Raw genomic sequence first — 27,183 nt, 5'->3', positions numbered from 1 at the left:
CCTCTCACATGCTAAGCGAGCGCTCTACCATTTGAGCTAATCCCCCATGCCGGCACCACAGTTGTGTTGCTTTATTTTACCACGAGTACGATCACCACATACTTTTTAAAGAGGTTGCTTTGAAGAGCTTTTTTTTTTTTTTTTTAAGTGTGGATGTCTTTCTCCCAAAAAAGTAGAAAGGGTGTGGAGCTTACAGGGTGCCTGGTGGTGTAAAAATACAGGTGAGCCATTGGTGTAGGGTGTGAAGAAGTGTGAGAAGAGAAAAAAAAACAATTAATTGGATAAGAAAGTTGCAAAGTAGAAAGAATGGTCCAGATCAATCGGCCCTTTTGGTTGTGAGCCCAAAAGTCTTTGCCTGCGCCACTCTGTTGCAAAGGAGACGACATGTGGCATGAGAAACTGGGAGGTTGCATGAATAAAAAGCACAGTTCGAAGGTTGTGAAAACGAGACAGCTAGCGATTCGGGTCTCTGTTCTCTTCTGACGAGAAACAGAAGTGATGCCGACCATAATGTGGCTTTTTTACAGCTTTGATCAAAGAGGCCGAGTGTGGAAGTCTCTGTGGCGCAATCGGTTAGCGCGTTCGGCTGTTAACCGAAAGGTTGGTGGCTCAAGCCCACCCAGGGACGGCAGCGTGCTCTTTTTGTTTCAGTTACAGATAGTCTTAGGGTGACAATAAACAAAGAGTTTCGGCAGGAAGGAAAGGTCACTGGTTGAGCAACCCTTTCAACATGTACGGTGTGAGAAAAGAAAAAAAAATCCCAGTCAATAGGATTAAAAAGTTGCAATGTAAAAAGAATGGTCCAGATCCATGACAAGTGGCATGAGAAACTGGGAGGTTGCATGACTAATAAGCAAAGCTTGAAGGTTGTGAAAGTGTTTTTTTGTCTGATAACCGAAAGGTCGGTGGTTCAATCCCTCCCACTGATGGCTGGGCCCTCCCTTTTTTTCAGTTGCATGTCACAGTTACAGAAAGTCCTACGTTGACTCTCAACTAAGAGTTTTGGTCAGATGTCCGCTTCAAATACCCAACACAGACAGGAGAGCCTTCTGGAAATGGTCTGTCTGGATAGATAGAAGTAGAGGGCAGCGGGGGTGCATTTGTCAACAGGTTGAAACATCCAAAAAGAGGTCCTTCGAGCCGGAATTCAACCAGCGACCTAAGGATTGCTAATTTTCTCCTACAGACCTCCGCTCTACCAGATGAGCTATCGACGGATGCCAAGGCGGCAGTCGTGTGTTTCCTAAGCTTGCAAATATGTTCCATGAGCAGGAAACAAGAGTAGAATTGTCCTGCTTTTTGAAAAAGTCTGCAAACAAAAGCTTTGGAGGATGCGGGCATTGATCCCGCTACCTCTCACATGCTAAGCGAGCGCTCTACCATTTGAGCTAATCCCCCATGCCGGCACCACAGTTGTGTTGCTTTATTTTACCACGAGTACGATCACCACATACTTTTTAAAGAGGTTGCTTTGAAGAGCTTTTTTTTTTTTTTTTTAAGTGTGGATGTCTTTCTCCCAAAAAAGTAGAAAGGGTGTGGAGCTTACAGGGTGCCTGGTGGTGTAAAAATACAGGTGAGCCATTGGTGTAGGGTGTGAAGAAGTGTGAGAAGAGAAAAAAAAACAATTAATTGGATAAGAAAGTTGCAAAGTAGAAAGAATGGTCCAGATCAATCGGCCCTTTTGGTTGTGAGCCCAAAAGTCTTTGCCTGCGCCACTCTGTTGCAAAGGAGACGACATGTGGCATGAGAAACTGGGAGGTTGCATGAATAAAAAGCACAGTTCGAAGGTTGTGAAAACGAGACAGCTAGCGATTCGGGTCTCTGTTCTCTTCTGACGAGAAACAGAAGTGATGCCGACCATAATGTGGCTTTTTTACAGCTTTGATCAAAGAGGCCGAGTGTGGAAGTCTCTGTGGTGCAATCGGTTAGCGCGTTCGGCTGTTAACCGAAAGGTTGGTGGCTCAAGCCCACCCAGGGATGGCAGCGTGCTCTTTTTGTTTCAGTTACAGATAGTCTTAGGGTGACAATAAACAAAGAGTTTCGGCAGGAAGGAAAGGTCACTGGTTGAGCAACCCTTTCAACATGTACGGTGTGAGAAAAGAAAAAAAAATCCCAGTCAATAGGATTAAAAAGTTGCAATGTAAAAAGAATGGTCCAGATCCATGACAAGTGGCATGAGAAACTGGGAGGTTGCATGACTAATAAGCAAAGCTTGAAGGTTGTGAAAGTGTTTTTTTGTCTGATAACCGAAAGGTCGGTGGTTCAATCCCTCCCACTGATGGCTGGGCCCTCCCTTTTTTTCAGTTGCATGTCACAGTTACAGAAAGTCCTACATTGACTCTCAACTAAGAGTTTTGGTCAGATGTCCGCTTCAAATACCCAACACAGACAGGAGAGCCTTCTGGAAATGGTCTGTCTGGATAGATAGAAGTAGAGGGCAGCGGGGGTGCATTTGTCAACAGGTTGAAACATCCAAAAAGAGGTCCTTCGAGCCGGAATTCAACCAGCGACCTAAGGATTGCTAATTTTCTCCTACAGACCTCCGCTCTACCAGATGAGCTATCGACGGATGCCAAGGCGGCAGTCGTGTGTTTCCTAAGCTTGCAAATATGTTCCATGAGCAGGAAACAAGAGTAGAATTGTCCTGCTTTTTGAAAAAGTCTGCAAACAAAAGCTTTGGAGGATGCGGGCATTGATCCCGCTACCTCTCACATGCTAAGCGAGCGCTCTACCATTTGAGCTAATCCCCCATGCCGGCACCACAGTTGTGTTGCTTTATTTTACCATGAGTACGATCACCACATACTTTTTAAAGAGGTTGCTTTGAAGAGCTTTTTTTTTTTTTTTTTTTTAAGTGTGGATGTCTTTCTCCCAAAAAAGTAGAAAGGGTGTGGAGCTTACAGGGTGCCTGGTGGTGTAAAAATACAGGTGAGCCATTGGTGTAGGGTGTGAAGAAGTGTGAGAAGAGAAAAAAAAACCAATTAATTGGATAAGAAAGTTGCAAAGTAGAAAGAATGGTCCAGATCAATCGGCCCTTTTGGTTGTGAGCCCAAAAGTCTTTGCCTGCGCCACTCTGTTGCAAAGGAGACGACATGTGGCATGAGAAACTGGGAGGTTGCATGAATAAAAAGCACAGTTCGAAGGTTGTGAAAACGAGACAGCTAGCGATTCAGGTCTCTGTTCTCTTCTGACGAGAAACAGAAGTGATGCCGACCATAATGTGGCTTTTTTACAGCTTTGATCAAAGAGGCCGAGTGTGGAAGTCTCTGTGGCGCAATCGGTTAGCGTGTTCGGCTGTTAACCGAAAGGTTGGTGGCTCAAGCCCACCCAGGGACGGCAGCGTGCTCTTTTTGTTTCAGTTACAGATAGTCTTAGGGTGACAATAAACAAAGAGTTTCGGCAGGAAGGAAAGGTCACTGGTTGAGCAACCCTTTCAACATGTACGGTGTGAGAAAAGAAAAAAAAATCCCAGTCAATAGGATTAAAAAGTTGCAATGTAAAAAGAATGGTCCAGATCCATGACAAGTGGAATGAGAAACTGGGAGGTTGCATGACTAATAAGCAAAGCTTGAAGGTTGTGAAAGTGTTTTTTTGTCTGATAACCGAAAGGTCGGTGGTTCAATCCCTCCCACTGATGGCTGGGCCCTCCCTTTTTTTCAGTTGCATGTCACAGTTACAGAAAGTCCTACGTTGACTCTCAACTAAGAGTTTTGGTCAGATGTCCGCTTCAAATACCCAACACAGACAGGAGAGCCTTCTGGAAATGGTCTGTCTGGATAGATAGAAGTAGAGGGCAGCGGGGGTGCATTTGTCAACAGGTTGAAACATCCAAAAAGAGGTCCTTCGAGCCGGAATTCAACCAGCGACCTAAGGATTGCTAATTTTCTCCTACAGACCTCCGCTCTACCAGATGAGCTATCGACGGATGCCAAGGCGGCAGTCGTGTGTTTCCTAAGCTTGCAAATATGTTCCATGAGCAGGAAACAAGAGTAGAATTGTCCTGCTTTTTGAAAAAGTCTGCAAACAAAAGCTTTGGAGGATGCGGGCATTGATCCCGCTACCTCTCACATGCTAAGCGAGCGCTCTACCATTTGAGCTAATCCCCCATGCCGGCACCACAGTTGTGTTGCTTTATTTTACCACGAGTACGATCACCACATACTTTTTAAAGAGGTTGCTTTGAAGAGCTTTTTTTTTTTTTTTTTAAGTGTGGATGTCTTTCTCCCAAAAAAGTAGAAAGGGTGTGGAGCTTACAGGGTGCCTGGTGGTGTAAAAATACAGGTGAGCCATTGGTGTAGGGTGTGAAGAAGTGTGAGAAGAGAAAAAAAAACAATTAATTGGATAAGAAAGTTGCAAAGTAGAAAGAATGGTCCAGATCAATCGGCCCTTTTGGTTGTGAGCCCAAAAGTCTTTGCCTGCGCCACTCTGTTGCAAAGGAGACGACATGTGGCATGAGAAACTGGGAGGTTGCATGAATAAAAAGCACAGTTCGAAGGTTGTGAAAACGAGACAGCTAGCGATTCGGGTCTCTGTTCTCTTCTGACGAGAAACAGAAGTGATGCCGACCATAATGTGGCTTTTTTACAGCTTTGATCAAAGAGGCCGAGTGTGGAAGTCTCTGTGGCGCAATCGGTTAGCGCGTTCGGCTGTTAACCGAGAGGTTGGTGGCTCAAGCCCACCCAGGGACGGCAGCGTGCTCTTTTTGTTTCAGTTACAGATAGTCTTAGGGTGACAATAAACAAAGAGTTTCGGCAGGAAGGAAAGGTCACTGGTTGAGCAACCCTTTCAACATGTATGGTGTGAGAAAAGAAAAAAAAATCCCAGTCAATAGGATTAAAAAGTTGCAATGTAAAAAGAATGGTCCAGATCCATGACAAGTGGCATGAGAAACTGGGAGGTTGCATGACTAATAAGCAAAGCTTGAAGGTTGTGAAAGTGTTTTTTTGTCTGATAACCGAAAGGTCGGTGGTTCAATCCCTCCCACTGATGGCTGGGCCCTCCCTTTTTTTCAGTTGCATGTCACAGTTACAGAAAGTCCTACGTTGACTCTCAACTAAGAGTTTTGGTCAGATGTCCGCTTCAAATACCCAACACAGACAGGAGAGCCTTCTGGAAATGGTCTGTCTGGATAGATAGAAGTAGAGGGCAGCGGGGGTGCATTTGTCAACAGGTTGAAACATCCAAAAAGAGGTCCTTCGAGCCGGAATTCAACCAGCGACCTAAGGATTGCTAATTTTCTCCTACAGACCTCCGCTCTACCAGATGAGCTATCGACGGATGCCAAGGCGGCAGTCGTGTGTTTCCTAAGCTTGCAAATATGTTCCATGAGCAGGAAACAAGAGTAGAATTGTCCTGCTTTTTGAAAAAGTCTGCAAACAAAAGCTTTGGAGGATGCGGGCATTGATCCCGCTACCTCTCACATGCTAAGCGAGCGCTCTACCATTTGAGCTAATCCCCCATGCCGGCACCACAGTTGTGTTGCTTTATTTTACCACGAGTACGATCACCACATACTTTTTAAAGAGGTTGCTTTGAAGAGCTTTTTTTTTTTTTTTTTAAGTGTGGATGTCTTTCTCCCAAAAAAGTAGAAAGGGTGTGGAGCTTACAGGGTGCCTGGTGGTGTAAAAATACAGGTGAGCCATTGGTGTAGGGTGTGAAGAAGTGTGAGAAGAGAAAAAAAAACAATTAATTGGATAAGAAAGTTGCAAAGTAGAAAGAATGGTCCAGATCAATCGGCCCTTTTGGTTGTGAGCCCAAAAGTCTTTGCCTGCGCCACTCTGTTGCAAAGGAGACGACATGTGGCATGAGAAACTGGGAGGTTGCATGAATAAAAAGCACAGTTCGAAGGTTGTGAAAACGAGACAGCTAGCGATTCGGGTCTCTGTTCTCTTCTGACGAGAAACAGAAGTGATGCCGACCATAATGTGGCTTTTTTACAGCTTTGATCAAAGAGGCCGAGTGTGGAAGTCTCTGTGGCGCAATCGGTTAGCGCGTTCGGCTGTTAACCGAAAGGTTGGTGGCTCAAGCCCACCCAGGGACGGCAGCGTGCTCTTTTTGTTTCAGTTACAGATAGTCTTAGGGTGACAATAAACAAAGAGTTTCGGCAGGAAGGAAAGGTCACTGGTTGAGCAACCCTTTCAACATGTACGGTGTGAGAAAAGAAAAAAAAATCCCAGTCAATAGGATTAAAAAGTTGCAATGTAAAAAGAATGGTCCAGATCCATGACAAGTGGCATGAGAAACTGGGAGGTTGCATGACTAATAAGCAAAGCTTGAAGGTTGTGAAAGTGTTTTTTTGTCTGATAACCGAAAGGTCGGTGGTTCAATCCCTCCCACTGATGGCTGGGCCCTCCATTTTTTTCAGTTGCATGTCACAGTTACAGAAAGTCCTACGTTGACTCTCAACTAAGAGTTTTGGTCAGATGTCCGCTTCAAATACCCAACACAGACAGGAGAGCCTTCTGGAAATGGTCTGTCTGGATAGATAGAAGTTGAGGGCAGCGGGGGTGCATTTGTCAACAGGTTGAAACATCCAAAAAGAGGTCCTTCGAGCCGGAATTCAACCAGCGACCTAAGGATTGCTAATTTTCTCCTACAGACCTCCGCTCTACCAGATGAGCTATCGACGGATGCCAAGGCGGCAGTCGTGTGTTTCCTAAGCTTGCAAATATGTTCCATGAGCAGGAAACAAGAGTAGAATTGTCCTGCTTTTTGAAAAAGTCTGCAAACAAAAGCTTTGGAGGATGCGGGCATTGATCCCGCTACCTCTCACATGCTAAGCGAGCGCTCTACCATTTGAGCTAATCCCCCATGCCGGCACCACAGTTGTGTTGCTTTATTTTACCACGAGTACGATCACCACATACTTTTTAAAGAGGTTGCTTTGAAGAGCTTTTTTTTTTTTTTTTTAAGTGTGGATGTCTTTCTCCCAAAAAAGTAGAAAGGGTGTGGAGCTTACAGGGTGCCTGGTGGTGTAAAAATACAGGTGAGCCATTGGTGTAGGGTGTGAAGAAGTGTGAGAAGAGAAAAAAAAACAATTAATTGGATAAGAAAGTTGCAAAGTAGAAAGAATGGTCCAGATCAATCGGCCCTTTTGGTTGTGAGCCCAAAAGTCTTTGCCTGCGCCACTCTGTTGCAAAGGAGACGACATGTGGCATGAGAAACTGGGAGGTTGCATGAATAAAAAGCACAGTTCGAAGGTTGTGAAAACGAGACAGCTAGCGATTCGGGTCTCTGTTCTCTTCTGACGAGAAACAGAAGTGATGCCGACCATAATGTGGCTTTTTTACAGCTTTGATCAAAGAGGCCGAGTGTGGAAGTCTCTGTGGCGCAATCGGTTAGCGCGTTTGGCTGTTAACCGAAAGGTTGGTGGCTCAAGCCCACCCAGGGACGGCAGCGTGCTCTTTTTGTTTCAGTTACAGATAGTCTTAGGGTGACAATAAACAAAGAGTTTCGGCAGGAAGGAAAGGTCACTGGTTGAGCAACCCTTTCAACATGTACGGTGTGAGAAAAGAAAAAAAAATCCCAGTCAATAGGATTAAAAAGTTGCAATGTAAAAAGAATGGTCCAGATCCATGACAAGTGGCATGAGAAACTGGGAGGTTGCATGACTAATAAGCAAAGCTTGAAGGTTGTGAAAGTGTTTTTTTGTCTGATAACCGAAAGGTCGGTGGTTCAATCCCTCCCACTGATGGCTGGGCCCTCCCTTTTTTTCAGTTGCATGTCACAGTTACAGAAAGTCCTACGTTGACTCTCAACTAAGAGTTTTGGTCAGATGTCCGCTTCAAATACCCAACACAGACAGGAGAGCCTTCTGGAAATGGTCTGTCTGGATAGATAGAAGTAGAGGGCAGCGGGGGTGCATTTGTCAACAGGTTGAAACATCCAAAAAGAGGTCCTTCGAGCCGGAATTCAACCAGCGACCTAAGGATTGCTAATTTTCTCCTACAGACCTCCGCTCTACCAGATGAGCTATCGACGGATGCCAAGGCGGCAGTCGTGTGTTTCCTAAGCTTGCAAATATGTTCCATGAGCAGGAAACAAGAGTAGAATTGTCCTGCTTTTTGAAAAAGTCTGCAAACAAAAGCTTTGGAGGATGCGGGCATTGATCCCGCTACCTCTCACATGCTAAGCGAGCGCTCTACCATTTGAGCTAATCCCCCATGCCGGCACCACAGTTGTGTTGCTTTATTTTACCACGAGTACGATCACCACATACTTTTTAAAGAGGTTGCTTTGAAGAGCTTTTTTTTTTTTTTTTTTTTTTTTTTTAAGTGTGGATGTCTTTCTCCAAAAAAAGTAGAAAGGGTGTGGAGCTTACAGGGTGCCTGGTGGTGTAAAAATACAGGTGAGCCATTGGTGTAGGGTGTGAAGAAGTGTGAGAAGAGAAAAAAAACAATTAATTGGATAAGAAAGTTGCAAAGTAGAAAGAATGGTCCAGATCAATCGGCCCTTTTGGTTGTGAGCCCAAAAGTCTTTGCCTGCGCCACTCTGTTGCAAAGGAGACAACATGTGGCATGAGAAACTGGGAGGTTGCATGAATAAAAAGCACAGTTCGAAGGTTGTGAAAACGAGACAGCTAGCGATTCGGGTCTCTGTTCTCTTCTGACGAGAAACAGAAGTGATGCCGACCATAATGTGGCTTTTTTACAGCTTTGATCAAAGAGGCCGAGTGTGGAAGTCTCTGTGGCGCAATCGGTTAGCGCGTTTGGCTGTTAACCGAAAGGTTGGTGGCTCAAGCCCACCCAGGGACGGCAGCGTGCTCTTTTTGTTTCAGTTACAGATAGTCTTAGGGTGACAATAAACAAAGAGTTTCGGCAGGAAGGAAAGGTCACTGGTTGAGCAACCCTTTCAACATGTACGGTGTGAGAAAAGAAAAAAAAATCCCAGTCAATAGGATTAAAAAGTTGCAATGTAAAAAGAATGGTCCAGATCCATGACAAGTGGCATGAGAAACTGGGAGGTTGCATGACTAATAAGCAAAGCTTGAAGGTTGTGAAAGTGTTTTTTTGTCTGATAACCGAAAGGTCGGTGGTTCAATCCCTCCCACTGATGGCTGGGCCCTCCCTTTTTTTCAGTTGCATGTCACAGTTACAGAAAGTCCTACGTTGACTCTCAACTAAGAGTTTTGGTCAGATGTCCGCTTCAAATACCCAACACAGACAGGAGAGCCTTCTGGAAATGGTCTGTCTGGATAGATAGAAGTAGAGGGCAGCGGGGGTGCATTTGTCAACAGGTTGAAACATCCAAAAAGAGGTCCTTCGAGCCGGAATTCAACCAGCGACCTAAGGATTGCTAATTTTCTCCTACAGACCTCCGCTCTACCAGATGAGCTATCGACGGATGCCAAGGCGGCAGTCGTGTGTTTCCTAAGCTTGCAAATATGTTCCATGAGCAGGAAACAAGAGTAGAATTGTCCTGCTTTTTGAAAAAGTCTGCAAACAAAAGCTTTGGAGGATGCGGGCATTGATCCCGCTACCTCTCACATGCTAAGCGAGCGCTCTACCATTTGAGCTAATCCCCCATGCCGGCACCACAGTTGTGTTGCTTTATTTTACCACGAGTACGATCACCACATACTTTTTAAAGAGGTTGCTTTGAAGAGCTTTTTTTTTTTTTTTTTTTTTAAGTGTGGATGTCTTTCTCCCAAAAAAGTAGAAAGGGTGTGGAGCTTACAGGGTGCCTGGTGGTGTAAAAATACAGGTGAGCCATTGGTGTAGGGTGTGAAGAAGTGTGAGAAGAGAAAAAAAAACAATTAATTGGATAAGAAAGTTGCAAAGTAGAAAGAATGGTCCAGATCAATCGGCCCTTTTGGTTGTGAGCCCAAAAGTCTTTGCCTGCGCCACTCTGTTGCAAAGGAGACGACATGTGGCATGAGAAACTGGGAGGTTGCATGAATAAAAAGCACAGTTCGAAGGTTGTGAAAACGAGACAGCTAGCGATTCGGGTCTCTGTTCTCTTCTGACGAGAAACAGAAGTGATGCCGACCATAATGTGGCTTTTTTACAGCTTTGATCAAAGAGGCCGAGTGTGGAAGTCTCTGTGGCGCAATCGGTTAGCGCGTTCGGCTGTTAACCGAAAGGTTGGTGGCTCAAGCCCACCCAGGGACGGCAGCGTGCTCTTTTTGTTTCAGTTACAGATAGTCTTAGGGTGACAATAAACAAAGAGTTTCGGCAGGAAGGAAAGGTCACTGGTTGAGCAACCCTTTCAACATGTACGGTGTGAGAAAAGAAAAAAAAATCCCAGTCAATAGGATTAAAAAGTTGCAATGTAAAAAGAATGGTCCAGATCCATGACAAGTGGCATGAGAAACTGGGAGGTTGCATGACTAATAAGCAAAGCTTGAAGGTTGTGAAAGTGTTTTTTTGTCTGATAACCGAAAGGTCGTTGGTTCAATCCCTCCCACTGATGGCTGGGCCCTCCCTTTTTTTCAGTTGCATGTCACAGTTACAGAAAGTCCTACGTTGACTCTCAACTAAGAGTTTTGGTCAGATGTCCGCTTCAAATACCCAACACAGACAGGAGAGCCTTCTGGAAATGGTCTGTCTGGATAGATAGAAGTAGAGGGCAGCGGGGGTGCATTTGTCAACAGGTTGAAACATCCAAAAAGAGGTCCTTCGAGCCGGAATTCAACCAGCGACCTAAGGATTGCTAATTTTCTCCTACAGACCTCCGCTCTACCAGATGAGCTATCGACGGATGCCAAGGCGGCAGTCGTGTGTTTCCTAAGCTTGCAAATATGTTCCATGAGCAGGAAACAAGAGTAGAATTGTCCTGCTTTTTGAAAAAGTCTGCAAACAAAAGCTTTGGAGGATGCGGGCATTGATCCCGCTACCTCTCACATGCTAAGCGAGCGCTCTACCATTTGAGCTAATCCCCCATGCCGGCACCACAGTTGTGTTGCTTTATTTTACCACGAGTACGATCACCACATACTTTTTAAAGAGGTTGCTTTGAAGAGCTTTTTTTTTTTTTTTTTAAGTGTGGATGTCTTTCTCCCAAAAAAGTAGAAAGGGTGTGGAGCTTACAGGGTGCCTGGTGGTGTAAAAATACAGGTGAGCCATTGGTGTAGGGTGTGAAGAAGTGTGAGAAGAGAAAAAAAAACAATTAATTGGATAAGAAAGTTGCAAAGTAGAAAGAATGGTCCAGATCAATCGGCCCTTTTGGTTGTGAGCCCAAAAGTCTTTGCCTGCGCCACTCTGTTGCAAAGGAGACGACATGTGGCATGAGAAACTGGGAGGTTGCATGAATAAAAAGCACAGTTCGAAGGTTGTGAAAACGAGACAGCTAGCGATTCGGGTCTCTGTTCTCTTCTGACGAGAAACAGAAGTGATGCCGACCATAATGTGGCTTTTTTACAGCTTTGATCAAAGAGGCCGAGTGTGGAAGCCTCTGTGGCGCAATCGGTTAGGGCGTTCGGCTGTTAACCGAAAGGTTGGTGGCTCAAGCCCACCCAGGGACGGCAGCGTGCTCTTTTTGTTTCAGTTACAGATAGTCTTAGGGTGACAATAAACAAAGAGTTTCGGCAGGAAGGAAAGGTCACTGGTTGAGCAACCCTTTCAACATGTACGGTGTGAGAAAAGAAAAAAAAATCCCAGTCAATAGGATTAAAAAGTTGCAATGTAAAAAGAATGGTCCAGATCCATGACAAGTGGTATGAGAAACTGGGAGGTTGCATGACTAATAAGCAAAGCTTGAAGGTTGTGAAAGTGTTTTTTTGTCTGATAACCGAAAGGTCGTTGGTTCAATCCCTCCCACTGATGGCTGGGCCCTCCCTTTTTTTCAGTTGCATGTCACAGTTACAGAAAGTCCTACGTTGACTCTCAACTAAGAGTTTTGGTCAGATGTCCGCTTCAAATACCCAACACAGACAGGAGAGCCTTCTGGAAATGGTCTGTCTGGATAGATAGAAGTAGAGGGCAGCGGGGGTGCATTTGTCAACAGGTTGAAACATCCAAAAAGAGGTCCTTCGAGCCGGAATTCAACCAGCGACCTAAGGATTGCTAATTTTCTCCTACAGACCTCCGCTCTACCAGATGAGCTATCGACGGATGCCAAGGCGGCAGTCGTGTGTTTCCTAAGCTTGCAAATATGTTCCATGAGCAGGAAACAAGAGTAGAATTGTCCTGCTTTTTGAAAAAGTCTGCAAACAAAAGCTTTGGAGGATGCGGGAATTGATCCCGCTACCTCTCACATGCTAAGTGAGCGCTCTACCATTTGAGCTAATCCCCCATGCCGGCACCACAGTTGTGTTGCTTTATTTTACCACGAGTACGATCACCACATACTTTTTAAAGAGGTTGCTTTGAAGAGCTTTTTTTTTTTTTTTTTAAGTGTGGATGTCTTTCTCCCAAAAAAGTAGAAAGGGTGTGGAGCTTACAGGGTGCCTGGTGGTGTAAAAATACAGGTGAGCCATTGGTGTAGGGTGTGAAGAAGTGTGAGAAGAGAAAAAAAAACAATTAATTGGATAAGAAAGTTGCAAAGTAGAAAGAATGGTCCAGATCAATCGGCCCTTTTGGTTGTGAGCCCAAAAGTCTTTGCCTGCGCCACTCTGTTGCAAAGGAGACGACATGTGGCATGAGAAACTGGGAGGTTGCATGAATAAAAAGCACAGTTCGAAGGTTGTGAAAACGAGACAGCTAGCGATTCGGGTCTCTGTTCTCTTCTGACGAGAAACAGAAGTGATGCCGACCATAATGTGGCTTTTTTACAGCTTTGATCAAAGAGGCCGAGTGTGGAAGTCTCTGTGGCGCAATCGGTTAGCGCGTTCGGCTGTTAACCGAAAGGTTGGTGGCTCAAGCCCACCCAGGGACGGCAGCGTGCTCTTTTTGTTTCAGTTACAGATAGTCTTAGGGTGACAATAAACAAAGAGTTTCGGCAGGAAGGAAAGGTCACTGGTTGAGCAACCCTTTCAACATGTACGGTGTGAGAAAAGAAAAAAAAATCCCAGTCAATAGGATTAAAAAGTTGCAATGTAAAAAGAATGGTCCAGATCCATGACAAGTGGCATGAGAAACTGGGAGGTTGCATGACTAATAAGCAAAGCTTGAAGGTTGTGAAAGTGTTTTTTTGTCTGATAACCGAAAGGTCGGTGGTTCAATCCCTCCCACTGATGGCTGGGCCCTCCCTTTTTTTCAGTTGCATGTCACAGTTACAGAAAGTCCTACGTTGACTCTCAACTAAGAGTTTTGGTCAGATGTCCGCTTCAAATACCCAACACAGACAGGAGAGCCTTCTGGAAATGGTCTGTCTGGATAGATAGAAGTAGAGGGCAGCGGGGGTGCATTTGTCAACAGGTTGAAACATCCAAAAAGAGGTCCTTCGAGCCGGAATTCAACCAGCGACCTAAGGATTGCTAATTTTCTCCTACAGACCTCCGCTCTACCAGATGAGCTATCGACGGATGCCAAGGCGGCAGTCGTGTGTTTCCTAAGCTTGCAAATATGTTCCATGAGCAGGAAACAAGAGTAGAATTGTCCTGCTTTTTGAAAAAGTCTGCAAACAAAAGCTTTGGAGGATGCGGGCATTGATCCCGCTACCTCTCACATGCTAAGCGAGCGCTCTACCATTTGAGCTAATCCCCCATGCCGGCACCACAGTTGTGTTGCTTTATTTTACCACGAGTACGATCACCACATACTTTTTAAAGAGGTTGCTTTGAAGAGCTTTTTTTTTTTTTTTTTAAGTGTGGATGTCTTTCTCCCAAAAAAGTAGAAAGGGTGTGGAGCTTACAGGGTGCCTGGTGGTGTAAAAATACAGGTGAGCCATTGGTGTAGGGTGTGAAGAAGTGTGAGAAGAGAAAAAAAAACAATTAATTGGATAAGAAAGTTGCAAAGTAGAAAGAATGGTCCAGATCAATCGGCCCTTTTGGTTGTGAGCCCAAAAGTCTTTGCCTGCGCCACTCTGTTGCAAAGGAGACGACATGTGGCATGAGAAACTGGGAGGTTGCATGAATAAAAAGCACAGTTCGAAGGTTGTGAAAACGAGACAGCTAGCGATTCGGGTCTCTGTTCTCTTCTGACGAGAAACAGAAGTGATGCCGACCATAATGTGGCTTTTTTACAGCTTTGATCAAAGAGGCCGAGTGTGGAAGTCTCTGTGGCGCAATCGGTTAGCGCGTTCGGCTGTTAACCGAAAGGTTGGTGGCTCAAGCCCACCCAGGGACGGCAGCGTGCTCTTTTTGTTTCAGTTACAGATAGTCTTAGGGTGACAATAAACAAAGAGTTTCGGCAGGAAGGAAAGGTCACTGGTTGAGCAACCCTTTCAACATGTACGGTGTGAGAAAAGAAAAAAAAATCCCAGTCAATAGGATTAAAAAGTTGCAATGTAAAAAGAATGGTCCAGATCCATGACAAGTGGCATGAGAAACTGGGAGGTTGCATGACTAATAAGCAAAGCTTGAAGGTTGTGAAAGTGTTTTTTTGTCTGATAACCGAAAGGTCGGTGGTTCAATCCCTCCCACTGATGGCTGGGCCCTCCCTTTTTTTCAGTTGCATGTCACAGTTACAGAAAGTCCTACGTTGACTCTCAACTAAGAGTTTTGGTCAGATGTCCGCTTCAAATACCCAACACAGACAGGAGAGCCTTCTGGAAATGGTCTGTCTGGATAGATAGAAGTAGAGGGCAGCGGGGGTGCATTTGTCAACAGGTTGAAACATCCAAAAAGAGGTCCTTCGAGCCGGAATTCAACCAGCGACCTAAGGATTGCTAATTTTCTCCTACAGACCTCCGCTCTACCAGATGAGCTATCGACGGATGCCAAGGCGGCAGTCGTGTGTTTCCTAAGCTTGCAAATATGTTCCATGAGCAGGAAACAAGAGTAGAATTGTCCTGCTTTTTGAAAAAGTCTGCAAACAAAAGCTTTGGAGGATGCGGGCATTGATCCCGCTACCTCTCACATGCTAAGCGAGCGCTCTACCATTTGAGCTAATCCCCCATGCCGGCACCACAGTTGTGTTGCTTTATTTTACCACGAGTACGATCACCACATACTTTTTAAAGAGGTTGCTTTGAAGAGCTTTTTTTTTTTTTTTTTAAGTGTGGATGTCTTTCTCCCAAAAAAGTAGAAAGGGTGTGGAGCTTACAGGGTGCCTGGTGGTGTAAAAATACAGGTGAGCCATTGGTGTAGGGTGTGAAGAAGTGTGAGAAGAGAAAAAAAAACAATTAATTGGATAAGAAAGTTGCAAAGTAGAAAGAATGGTCCAGATCAATCGGCCCTTTTGGTTGTGAGCCCAAAAGTCTTTGCCTGCGCCACTCTGTTGCAAAGGAGACGACATGTGGCATGAGAAACTGGGAGGTTGCATGAATAAAAAGCACAGTTCGAAGGTTGTGAAAACGAGACAGCTAGCGATTCGGGTCTCTGTTCTCTTCTGACGAGAAACAGAAGTGATGCCGACCATAATGTGGCTTTTTTACAGCTTTGATCAAAGAGGCCGAGTGTGGAAGTCTCTGTGGCGCAATCGGTTAGCGCGTTCGGCTGTTAACCGAAAGGTTGGTGGCTCAAGCCCACCCAGGGACGGCAGCGTGCTCTTTTTGTTTCAGTTACAGATAGTCTTAGGGTGACAATAAACAAAGAGTTTCGGCAGGAAGGAAAGGTCACTGGTTGAGCAACCCTTTCAACATGTACGGTGTGAGAAAAGAAAAAAAAATCCCAGTCAATAGGATTAAAAAGTTGCAATGTAAAAAGAATGGTCCAGATCCATGACAAGTGGCATGAGAAACTGGGAGGTTGCATGACTAATAAGCAAAGCTTGAAGGTTGTGAAAGTGTTTTTTTGTCTGATAACCGAAAGGTCGGTGGTTCAATCCCTCCCACTGATGGCTGGGCCCTCCCTTTTTTTCAGTTGCATGTCACAGTTACAGAAAGTCCTACGTTGACTCTCAACTAAGAGTTTTGGTCAGATGTCCGCTTCAAATACCCAACACAGACAGGAGAGCCTTCTGGAAATGGTCTGTCTGGATAGATAGAAGTAGAGGGCAGCGGGGGTGCATTTGTCAACAGGTTGAAACATCCAAAAAGAGGTCCTTCGAGCCGGAATTCAACCAGCGACCTAAGGATTGCTAATTTTCTCCTACAGACCTCCGCTCTACCAGATGAGCTATCGACGGATGCCAAGGCGGCAGTCGTGTGTTTACTAAGCTTGCAAATATGTTCCATGAGCAGGAAACAAGAGTAGAATTGTCCTGCTTTTTGAAAAAGTCTGCAAACAAAAGCTTTGGAGGATGCGGGAATTGATCCCGCTACCTCTCACATGCTAAGCGAGCACTCTACCATTTGAGCTAATCCCCCATGCCGGCACCACAGTTGTGTTGCTTTATTTTACCACGAGTACGATCACCACATACTTTTTAAAGAGGTTGCTTTGAAGAGCTTTTTTTTTTTTTTTTTAAGTGTGGATGTCTTTCTCCCAAAAAAGTAGAAAGGGTGTGGAGCTTACAGGGTGCCTGGTGGTGTAAAAATACAGGTGAGCCATTGGTGTAGGGTGTGAAGAAGTGTGAGAAGAGAAAAAAAAACAATTAATTGGATAAGAAAGTTGCAAAGTAGAAAGAATGGTCCAGATCAATCGGCCCTTTTGGTTGTGAGCCCAAAAGTCTTTGCCTGCGCCACACTGTTGCAAAGGAGACGACATGTGGCATGAGAAACTGGGAGGTTGCATGAATAAAAAGCACAGTTCGAAGGTTGTGAAAACGAGACAGCTAGCGATTCGGGTCTCTGTTCTCTTCTGACGAGAAACAGAAGTGATGCCGACCATAATGTGGCTTTTTTACAGCTTTGATCAAAGAGGCCGAGTGTGGAAGTCTCTGTGGCGCAATCGGTTAGCGCGTTCGGCTGTTAACCGAAAGGTTGGTGGCTCAAGCCCACCCAGGGACGGCAGCGTGCTCTTTTTGTTTCAGTTACAGATAGTCTTAGGGTGACAATAAACAAAGAGTTTCGGCAGGAAGGAAAGGTCACTGGTTGAGCAACCCTTTCAACATGTACGGTGTGAGAAAAGAAAAAAAAATCCCAGTCAATAGGATTAAAAAGTTGCAATGTAAAAAGAATGGTCCAGATCCATGACAAGTGGCATGAGAAACTGGGAGGTTGCATGACTAATAAGCAAAGCTTGAAGGTTGTGAAAGTGTTTTTTTGTCTGATAACCGAAAGGTCGGTGGTTCAATCCCTCCCACTGATGGCTGGGCCCTCCCTTTTTTTCAGTTGCATGTCACAGTTACAGAAAGTCCTACGTTGACTCTCAACTAAGAGTTTTGGTCAGATGTCCGCTTCAAATACCCAACACAGACAGGAGAGCCTTCTGGAAATGGTCTGTCTGGATAGATAGAAGTAGAGGGCAGCGGGGGTGCATTTGTCAACAGGTTGAAACATCCAAAAAGAGGTCCTTCGAGCCGGAATTCAACCAGCGACCTAAGGATTGCTAATTTTCTCCTACAGACCTCCGCTCTACCAGATGAGCTATCGACGGATGCCAAGGCGGCAGTCGTGTGTTTACTAAGCTTGCAAATATGTTCCATGAGCAGGAAACAAGAGTAGAATTGTCCTGCTTTTTGAAAAAGTCTGCAAACAAAAGCTTTGGAGGATGCGGGAATTGATCCCGCTACCTCTCACATGCTAAGCGAGCACTCTACCATTTGAGCTAATCCCCCATGCCGGCACCACAGTTGTGTTGCTTTATTTTACCATGAGTACGATCACCACATACTTTTTAAAGAGGTTGCTTTGAAGAGCTTTTTTTTTTTTTTTTTAAGTGTGGATGTCTTTCTCCCAAAAAAGTAGAAAGGGTGTGGAGCTTACAGGGTGCCTGGTGGTGTAAAAATACAGGTGAGCCATTGGTGTAGGGTGTGAAGAAGTGTGAGAAGAGAAAAAAAAACAATTAATTGGATAAGAAAGTTGCAAAGTAGAAAGAATGGTCCAGATCAATCGGCCCTTTTGGTTGTGAGCCCAAAAGTCTTTGCCTGCGCCACTCTGTTGCAAAGGAGACGACATGTGGCATGAGAAACTGGGAGGTTGCATGAATAAAAAGCACAGTTCGAAGGTTGTGAAAACGAGACAGCTAGCGATTCGGGTCTCTGTTCTCTTCTGACGAGAAACAGAAGTGATGCCGACCATAATGTGGCTTTTTTACAGCTTTGATCAAAGAGGCCGAGTGTGGAAGTCTCTGTGGCGCAATCGGTTAGCGCGTTTGGCTGTTAACCGAAAGGTTGGTGGCTCAAGCCCACCCAGGGACGGCAGCGTGCTCTTTTTGTTTCAGTTACAGATAGTCTTAGGGTGACAATAAACAAAGAGTTTCGGCAGGAAGGAAAGGTCACTGGTTGAGCAACCCTTTCAACATGTACGGTGTGAGAAAAGAAAAAAAAATCCCAGTCAATAGGATTAAAAAGTTGCAATGTAAAAAGAATGGTCCAGATCCATGACAAGTGGCATGAGAAACTGGGAGGTTGCATGACTAATAAGCAAAGCTTGAAGGTTGTGAAAGTGTTTTTTTGTCTGATAACCGAAAGGTCGGTGGTTCAATCCCTCCCACTGATGGCTGGGCCCTCCCTTTTTTTCAGTTGCATGTCACAGTTACAGAAAGTCCTACGTTGACTCTCAACTAAGAGTTTTGGTCAGATGTCCGCTTCAAATACCCAACACAGACAGGAGAGCCTTCTGGAAATGGTCTGTCTGGATAGATAGAAGTAGAGGGCAGCGGGGGTGCATTTGTCAACAGGTTGAAACATCCAAAAAGAGGTCCTTCGAGCCGGAATTCAACCAGCGACCTAAGGATTGCTAATTTTCTCCTACAGACCTCCGCTCTACCAGATGAGCTATCGACGGATGCCAAGGCGGCAGTCGTGTGTTTCCTAAGCTTGCAAATATGTTCCATGAGCAGGAAACAAGAGTAGAATTGTCCTGCTTTTTGAAAAAGTCTGCAAACAAAAGCTTTGGAGGATGCGGGCATTGATCCCGCTACCTCTCACATGCTAAGCGAGCGCTCTACCATTTGAGCTAATCCCCCATGCCGGCACCACAGTTGTGTTGCTTTATTTTACCACGAGTACGATCACCACATACTTTTTAAAGAGGTTGCTTTGAAGAGCTTTTTTTTTTTTTTTTTAAGTGTGGATGTCTTTCTCCCAAAAAAGTAGAAAGGGTGTGGAGCTTACAGGGTGCCTGTTGGTGTAAAAATACAGGTGAGCCATTGGTGTAGGGTGTGAAGAAGTGTGAGAAGAGAAAAAAAAACAATTAATTGGATAAGAAAGTTGCAAAGTAGAAAGAATGGTCCAGATCAATCGGCCCTTTTGGTTGTGAGCCCAAAAGTCTTTGCCTGCGCCACTCTGTTGCAAAGGAGACGACATGTGGCATGAGAAACTGGGAGGTTGCATGAATAAAAAGCACAGTTCGAAGGTTGTGAAAACGAGACAGCTAGCGATTCGGGTCTCTGTTCTCTTCTGACGAGAAACAGAAGTGATGCCGACCATAATGTGGCTTTTTTACAGCTTTGATCAAAGAGGCCGAGTGTGGAAGTCTCTGTGGCGCAATCGGTTAGCGCGTTCGGCTGTTAACCGAAAGGTTGGTGGCTCAAGCCCACCCAGGGACGGCAGCGTGCTCTTTTTGTTTCAGTTACAGATAGTCTTAGGGTGACAATAAACAAAGAGTTTCGGCAGGAAGGAAAGGTCACTGGTTGAGCAACCCTTTCAACATGTACGGTGTGAGAAAAGAAAAAAAAATCCCAGTCAATAGGATTAAAAAGTTGCAATGTAAAAAGAATGGTCCAGATCCATGACAAGTGGCATGAGAAACTGGGAGGTTGCATGACTAATAAGCAAAGCTTGAAGGTTGTGAAAGTGTTTTTTTGTCTGATAACCGAAAGGTCGGTGGTTCAATCCCTCCCACTGATGGCTGGGCCCTCCCTTTTTTTCAGTTGCATGTCACAGTTACAGAAAGTCCTACGTTGACTCTCAACTAAGAGTTTTGGTCAGATGTCCGCTTCAAATACCCAACACAGACAGGAGAGCCTTCTGGAAATGGTCTGTCTGGATAGATAGAAGTAGAGGGCAGCGGGGGTGCATTTGTCAACAGGTTGAAACATCCAAAAAGAGGTCCTTCGAGCCGGAATTCAACCAGCGACCTAAGGATTGCTAATTTTCTCCTACAGACCTCCGCTCTACCAGATGAGCTATCGACGGATGCCAAGGCGGCAGTCGTGTGTTTCCTAAGCTTGCAAATATGTTCCATGAGCAGGAAACAAGAGTAGAATTGTCCTGCTTTTTGAAAAAGTCTGCAAACAAAAGCTTTGGAGGATGCGGGCATTGATCCCGCTACCTCTCACATGCTAAGCGAGCGCTCTACCATTTGAGCTAATCCCCCATGCCGGCACCACAGTTGTGTTGCTTTATTTTACCACGAGTACGATCACCACATACTTTTTAAAGAGGTTGCTTTGAAGAGCTTTTTTTTTTTTTAAGTGTGGATGTCTTTCTCCCAAAAAAGTAGAAAGGGTGTGGAGCTTACAGGGTGCCTGGTGGTGTAAAAATACAGGTGAGCCATTGGTGTAGGGTGTGAAGAAGTGTGAGAAGAGAAAAAAAAAAACAATTAATTGGATAAGAAAGCTGCAAAGTAGAAAGAATGGTCCAGATCAATCGGCCCTTTTGGTTGTGAGCCCAAAAGTCTTTGCCTGCGCCACTCTGTTGCAAAGGAGACGACATGTGGCATGAGAAACTGGGAGGTTGCATGAATAAAAAGCACAGTTCGAAGGTTGTGAAAACGAGACAGCTAGCGATTCGGGTCTCTGTTCTCTTCTGACGAGAAACAGAAGTGATGCCGACCATAATGTGGCTTTTTTACAGCTTTGATCAAAGAGGCCGAGTGTGGAAGTCTCTGTGGCGCAATCGGTTAGCGCGTTCGGCTGTTAACCGAAAGGTTGGTGGCTCAAGCCCACCCAGGGACGGCAGCGTGCTCTTTTTGTTTCAGTTACAGATAGTCTTAGGGTGACAATAAACAAAGAGTTTCGGCAGGAAGGAAAGGTCACTGGTTGAGCAACCCTTTCAACATGTACGGTGTGAGAAAAGAAAAAAAAATCCCAGTCAATAGGATTAAAAAGTTGCAATGTAAAAAGAATGGTCCAGATCCATGACAAGTGGCATGAGAAACTGGGAGGTTGCATGACTAATAAGCAAAGCTTGAAGGTTGTGAAAGTGTTTTTTTGTCTGATAACCGAAAGGTCGGTGGTTCAATCCCTCCCACTGATGGCTGGGCCCTCCATTTTTTTCAGTTGCATGTCACAGTTACAGAAAGTCCTACGTTGACTCTCAACTAAGAGTTTTGGTCAGATGTCCGCTTCAAATACCCAACACAGACAGGAGAGCCTTCTGGAAATGGTCTGTCTGGATAGATAGAAGTTGAGGGCAGCGGGGGTGCATTTGTCAACAGGTTGAAACATCCAAAAAGAGGTCCTTCGAGCCGGAATTCAACCAGCGACCTAAGGATTGCTAATTTTCTCCTACAGACCTCCGCTCTACCAGATGAGCTATCGACGGATGCCAAGGCGGCAGTCGTGTGTTTCCTAAGCTTGCAAATATGTTCCATGAGCAGGAAACAAGAGTAGAATTGTCCTGCTTTTTGAAAAAGTCTGCAAACAAAAGCTTTGGAGGATGCGGGCATTGATCCCGCTACCTCTCACATGCTAAGCGAGCGCTCTACCATTTGAGCTAATCCCCCATGCCGGCACCACAGTTGTGTTGCTTTATTTTACCACGAGTACGATCACCACATACTTTTTAAAGAGGTTGCTTTGAAGAGCTTTTTTTTTTTTTTTTTAAGTGTGGATGTCTTTCTCCCAAAAAAGTAGAAAGGGTGTGGAGCTTACAGGGTGCCTGGTGGTGTAAAAATACAGGTGAGCCATTGGTGTAGGGTGTGAAGAAGTGTGAGAAGAGAAAAAAAAACAATTAATTGGATAAGAAAGTTGCAAAGTAGAAAGAATGGTCCAGATCAATCGGCCCTTTTGGTTGTGAGCCCAAAAGTCTTTGCCTGCGCCACTCTGTTGCAAAGGAGACGACATGTGGCATGAGAAACTGGGAGGTTGCATGAATAAAAAGCACAGTTCGAAGGTTGTGAAGACGAGACAGCTAGCGATTCGGGTCTCTGTTCTCTTCTGACGAGAAACAGAAGTGATGCCGACCATAATGTGGCTTTTTTACAGCTTTGATCAAAGAGGCCGAGTGTGGAAGTCTCTGTGGTGCAATCGGTTAGCGCGTTCGGCTGTTAACCGAAAGGTTGGTGGCTCAAGCCCACCCAGGGATGGCAGCGTGCTCTTTTTGTTTCAGTTACAGATAGTCTTAGGGTGACAATAAACAAAGAGTTTCGGCAGGAAGGAAAGGTCACTGGTTGAGCAACCCTTTCAACATGTACGGTGTGAGAAAAGAAAAAAAAATCCCAGTCAATAGGATTAAAAAGTTGCAATGTAAAAAGAATGGTCCAGATCCATGACAAGTGGCATGAGAAACTGGGAGGTTGCATGACTAATAAGCAAAGCTTGAAGGTTGTGAAAGTGTTTTTTTGTCTGATAACCGAAAGGTCGGTGGTTCAATCCCTCCCACTGATGGCTGGGCCCTCCATTTTTTTCAGTTGCATGTCACAGTTACAGAAAGTCCTACGTTGACTCTCAACTAAGAGTTTTGGTCAGATGTCCGCTTCAAATACCCAACACAGACAGGAGAGCCTTCTGGAAATGGTCTGTCTGGATAGATAGAAGTAGAGGGCAGCGGGGGTGCATTTGTCAACAGGTTGAAACATCCAAAAAGAGGTCCTTCGAGCCGGAATTCAACCAGCGACCTAAGGATTGCTAATTTTCTCCTACAGACCTCCGCTCTACCAGATGAGCTATCGACGGATGCCAAGGCGGCAGTCGTGTGTTTCCTAAGCTTGCAAATATGTTCCATGAGCAGGAAACAAGAGTAGAATTGTCCTGCTTTTTGAAAAAGTCTGCAAACAAAAGCTTTGGAGGATGCGGGCATTGATCCCGCTACCTCTCACATGCTAAGCGAGCGCTCTACCATTTGAGCTAATCCCCCATGCCGGCACCACAGTTGTGTTGCTTTATTTTACCACGAGTACGATCACCACATACTTTTTAAAGAGGTTGCTTTGAAGAGCTTTTTTTTTTTTTTTTTTTTTTTTTTAAGTGTGGATGTCTTTCTCCAAAAAAAGTAGAAAGGGTGTGGAGCTTACAGGGTGCCTGGTGGTGTAAAAATACAGGTGAGCCATTGGTGTAGGGTGTGAAGAAGTGTGAGAAGAGAAAAAAAACAATTAATTGGATAAGAAAGTTGCAAAGTAGAAAGAATGGTCCAGATCAATCGGCCCTTTTGGTTGTGAGCCCAAAAGTCTTTGCCTGCGCCACTCTGTTGCAAAGGAGACAACATGTGGCATGAGAAACTGGGAGGTTGCATGAATAAAAAGCACAGTTCGAAGGTTGTGAAAACGAGACAGCTAGCGATTCGGGTCTCTGTTCTCTTCTGACGAGAAACAGAAGTGATGCCGACCATAATGTGGCTTTTTTACAGCTTTGATCAAAGAGGCCGAGTGTGGAAGTCTCTGTGGCGCAATCGGTTAGCGCGTTTGGCTGTTAACCGAAAGGTTGGTGGCTCAAGCCCACCCAGGGACGGCAGCGTGCTCTTTTTGTTTCAGTTACAGATAGTCTTAGGGTGACAATAAACAAAGAGTTTCGGCAGGAAGGAAAGGTCACTGGTTGAGCAACCCTTTCAACATGTACGGTGTGAGAAAAGAAAAAAAAATCCCAGTCAATAGGATTAAAAAGTTGCAATGTAAAAAGAATGGTCCAGATCCATGACAAGTGGCATGAGAAACTGGGAGGTTGCATGACTAATAAGCAAAGCTTGAAGGTTGTGAAAGTGTTTTTTTGTCTGATAACCGAAAGGTCGGTGGTTCAATCCCTCCCACTGATGGCTGGGCCCTCCCTTTTTTTCAGTTGCATGTCACAGTTACAGAAAGTCCTACGTTGACTCTCAACTAAGAGTTTTGGTCAGATGTCCGCTTCAAATACCCAACACAGACAGGAGAGCCTTCTGGAAATGGTCTGTCTGGATAGATAGAAGTAGAGGGCAGCGGGGGTGCATTTGTCAACAGGTTGAAACATCCAAAAAGAGGTCCTTCGAGCCGGAATTCAACCAGCGACCTAAGGATTGCTAATTTTCTCCTACAGACCTCCGCTCTACCAGATGAGCTATCGACGGATGCCAAGGCGGCAGTCGTGTGTTTCCTAAGCTTGCAAATATGTTCCATGAGCAGGAAACAAGAGTAGAATTGTCCTGCTTTTTGAAAAAGTCTGCAAACAAAAGCTTTGGAGGATGCGGGCATTGATCCCGCTACCTCTCACATGCTAAGCGAGCGCTCTACCATTTGAGCTAATCCCCCATGCCGGCACCACAGTTGTGTTGCTTTATTTTACCACGAGTACGATCACCACATACTTTTTAAAGAGGTTGCTTTGAAGAGCTTTTTTTTTTTTTAAGTGTGGATGTCTTTCTCCCAAAAAAGTAGAAAGGGTGTGGAGCTTACAGGGTGCCTGGTGGTGTAAAAATACAGGTGAGCCATTGGTGTAGGGTGTGAAGAAGTGTGAGAAGAGAAAAAAAAAAACAATTAATTGGATAAGAAAGCTGCAAAGTAGAAAGAATGGTCCAGATCAATCGGCCCTTTTGGTTGTGAGCCCAAAAGTCTTTGCCTGCGCCACTCTGTTGCAAAGGAGACGACATGTGGCATGAGAAACTGGGAGGTTGCATGAATAAAAAGCACAGTTCGAAGGTTGTGAAAACGAGACAGCTAGCGATTCGGGTCTCTGTTCTCTTCTGACGAGAAACAGAAGTGATGCCGACCATAATGTGGCTTTTTTACAGCTTTGATCAAAGAGGCCGAGTGTGGAAGTCTCTGTGGCGCAATCGGTTAGCGCGTTCGGCTGTTAACCGAAAGGTTGGTGGCTCAAGCCCACCCAGGGACGGCAGCGTGCTCTTTTTGTTTCAGTTACAGATAGTCTTAGGGTGACAATAAACAAAGAGTTTCGGCAGGAAGGAAAGGTCACTGGTTGAGCAACCCTTTCAACATGTACGGTGTGAGAAAAGAAAAAAAAATCCCAGTCAATAGGATTAAAAAGTTGCAATGTAAAAAGAATGGTCCAGATCCATGACAAGTGGCATGAGAAACTGGGAGGTTGCATGACTAATAAGCAAAGCTTGAAGGTTGTGAAAGTGTTTTTTTGTCTGATAACCGAAAGGTCGGTGGTTCAATCCCTCCCACTGATGGCTGGGCCCTCCATTTTTTTCAGTTGCATGTCACAGTTACAGAAAGTCCTACGTTGACTCTCAACTAAGAGTTTTGGTCAGATGTCCGCTTCAAATACCCAACACAGACAGGAGAGCCTTCTGGAAATGGTCTGTCTGGATAGATAGAAGTTGAGGGCAGCGGGGGTGCATTTGTCAACAGGTTGAAACATCCAAAAAGAGGTCCTTCGAGCCGGAATTCAACCAGCGACCTAAGGATTGCTAATTTTCTCCTACAGACCTCCGCTCTACCAGATGAGCTATCGACGGATGCCAAGGCGGCAGTCGTGTGTTTCCTAAGCTTGCAAATATGTTCCATGAGCAGGAAACAAGAGTAGAATTGTCCTGCTTTTTGAAAAAGTCTGCAAACAAAAGCTTTGGAGGATGCGGGCATTGATCCCGCTACCTCTCACATGCTAAGCGAGCGCTCTACCATTTGAGCTAATCCCCCATGCCGGCACCACAGTTGTGTTGCTTTATTTTACCACGAGTACGATCACCACATACTTTTTAAAGAGGTTGCTTTGAAGAGCTTTTTTTTTTTTTTTTTAAGTGTGGATGTCTTTCTCCCAAAAAAGTAGAAAGGGTGTGGAGCTTACAGGGTGCCTGGTGGTGTAAAAATACAGGTGAGCCATTGGTGTAGGGTGTGAAGAAGTGTGAGAAGAGAAAAAAAAACAATTAATTGGATAAGAAAGTTGCAAAGTAGAAAGAATGGTCCAGATCAATCGGCCCTTTTGGTTGTGAGCCCAAAAGTCTTTGCCTGCGCCACTCTGTTGCAAAGGAGACGACATGTGGCATGAGAAACTGGGAGGTTGCATGAATAAAAAGCACAGTTCGAAGGTTGTGAAGACGAGACAGCTAGCGATTCGGGTCTCTGTTCTCTTCTGACGAGAAACAGAAGTGATGCCGACCATAATGTGGCTTTTTTACAGCTTTGATCAAAGAGGCCGAGTGTGGAAGTCTCTGTGGTGCAATCGGTTAGCGCGTTCGGCTGTTAACCGAAAGGTTGGTGGCTCAAGCCCACCCAGGGATGGCAGCGTGCTCTTTTTGTTTCAGTTACAGATAGTCTTAGGGTGACAATAAACAAAGAGTTTCGGCAGGAAGGAAAGGTCACTGGTTGAGCAACCCTTTCAACATGTACGGTGTGAGAAAAGAAAAAAAAATCCCAGTCAATAGGATTAAAAAGTTGCAATGTAAAAAGAATGGTCCAGATCCATGACAAGTGGCATGAGAAACTGGGAGGTTGCATGACTAATAAGCAAAGCTTGAAGGTTGTGAAAGTGTTTTTTTGTCTGATAACCGAAAGGTCGGTGGTTCAATCCCTCCCACTGATGGCTGGGCCCTCCATTTTTTTCAGTTGCATGTCACAGTTACAGAAAGTCCTACGTTGACTCTCAACTAAGAGTTTTGGTCAGATGTCCGCTTCAAATACCCAACACAGACAGGAGAGCCTTCTGGAAATGGTCTGTCTGGATAGATAGAAGTAGAGGGCAGCGGGGGTGCATTTGTCAACAGGTTGAAACATCCAAAAAGAGGTCCTTCGAGCCGGAATTCAACCAGCGACCTAAGGATTGCTAATTTTCTCCTACAGACCTCCGCTCTACCAGATGAGCTATCGACGGATGCCAAGGCGGCAGTCGTGTGTTTCCTAAGCTTGCAAATATGTTCCATGAGCAGGAAACAAGAGTAGAATTGTCCTGCTTTTTGAAAAAGTCTGCAAACAAAAGCTTTGGAGGATGCGGGCATTGATCCCGCTACCTCTCACATGCTAAGCGAGCGCTCTACCATTTGAGCTAATCCCCCATGCCGGCACCACAGTTGTGTTGCTTTATTTTACCACGAGTACGATCACCACATACTTTTTAAAGAGGTTGCTTTG

At 45.1% G+C, this 27,183-nt stretch overlaps 3 non-coding genes across 3 annotated transcripts; all 3 read right to left on the bottom strand.

Annotated features, from left to right (window-relative positions):
- Positions 1 to 12,158: 12,158 nt before the first annotated feature.
- On the bottom strand, positions 12,159 to 12,231 carry TRNAA-AGC (transfer RNA alanine (anticodon AGC)). The gene has a single exon. It is a non-coding gene; the product is annotated as a tRNA-Ala (tRNA).
- Positions 12,232 to 16,214: 3,983 nt separating this feature from the next.
- On the bottom strand, positions 16,215 to 16,287 carry TRNAA-AGC (transfer RNA alanine (anticodon AGC)). Its single transcript has one exon. It is a non-coding gene; the product is annotated as a tRNA-Ala (tRNA).
- A 1,279-nt stretch (positions 16,288 to 17,566) lies between these two features.
- Positions 17,567 to 17,639, bottom strand: TRNAA-AGC (transfer RNA alanine (anticodon AGC)). Its single transcript has one exon. It is a non-coding gene; the product is annotated as a tRNA-Ala (tRNA).
- Between the last annotated feature and the right edge of the window lie 9,544 nt (positions 17,640 to 27,183).

The sequence above is a fragment of the Rhinoderma darwinii genome, unplaced genomic scaffold (assembly GCF_050947455.1).
Source record: "Rhinoderma darwinii isolate aRhiDar2 unplaced genomic scaffold, aRhiDar2.hap1 Scaffold_428, whole genome shotgun sequence".
Classification (NCBI taxonomy): Eukaryota; Metazoa; Chordata; class Amphibia; order Anura; family Rhinodermatidae; genus Rhinoderma; species Rhinoderma darwinii.
The sequence above is the reverse complement of the archived record's forward strand: the minus strand, read 5'-3'. Positions and strand labels throughout refer to the sequence as shown.